The sequence below is a fragment of the Austrofundulus limnaeus genome, unplaced genomic scaffold (assembly GCF_001266775.1).
Source record: "Austrofundulus limnaeus strain Quisiro unplaced genomic scaffold, Austrofundulus_limnaeus-1.0 Scaffold99, whole genome shotgun sequence".
Classification (NCBI taxonomy): Eukaryota; Metazoa; Chordata; class Actinopteri; order Cyprinodontiformes; family Rivulidae; genus Austrofundulus; species Austrofundulus limnaeus.
This window is the reverse complement of record NW_013952501.1, coordinates 695,940-696,968: the sequence shown is the minus strand read 5'-3', so window position 1 is coordinate 696,968 and position 1,029 is coordinate 695,940.

Genomic DNA, 1,029 nt, shown 5'->3' with positions numbered 1-1,029 from the left:
GGTGAAAATTTCATGTCATTAGCACCTCTAGTAATATATTTACTGAGAAAAATGGTGACGTGTTCAATACTTATTTTACCCGCTGTATCTTCTAATCTCTCTTTCAATCTTTTCCATTACATTTCTCCTTTTTCTTCTCTTTTTTTTCTTATTCTCTAGATTTACTTCTTTAAAAAAAAGAAAGTCAGTGATGATGAAGAAACTAATATTAAGTTCTGTTTTCTCCTGAAATGGCTTAGAAAAAAGTTAGACCTGACTTTACACAGTAAAAAATTGTTTATCTAAGTCTTTAAATCTTATGTCCAAGAAAAAGTATTTTTTCTTGTTTGGAGCCTGATATATTAAGCAAGAGCAGAATGTTTTAATTATTAAGATTATTAGCCTGCAAATTTTTCCTTATTTCAAGAAGTCTTACCAGGAACAACTGTCTCACTGTACGGGCAGATTACACTAAAAAATGTGTTGGATTTACCTAAACAAGTGATGTCAACACATTCCACTCAGCTGAGTTGAGTTCGTGTAAAGCAACTTTCACATCTTTAAAATTGAACATGAAAGTTGTTTTACACTTATTCAGTTGAGAGGAAACTGCTGACGTCACTTGGTTAAGTAAATCCAACACATCTATTTTTGAGTGTATTTCACCTAATTTGAGAAGATTAAGACTATAATTTAATATTTTTAAACTAAAATTTAAATTGAGAAGTTTTGCAGTGTAAAACCTTGAAATATGCATCACAGTTGTCCCAAACTAACTTAGCAGACCAAGTTTATTATTATGTATTTCTCTGCATTTTGTGCATTCAGACATAGTAACAATACTTTAACTTAAAAAGTACTACACAATATGACTGGATTACAAAATATTTGAAAAGGTTAAAATAAAATTTTTGTTTCTGGAGATATTTTCATGTGTGAGTTAACCGTAGGATTTTATCAGTAATCTCAGATTTTCTAGATCAGTGTTTCCCAAAGTTGGGGTCGGGACCCAAAGTGGGGTCCCGAAACATCAAGGTGGGGTCCTGAAAA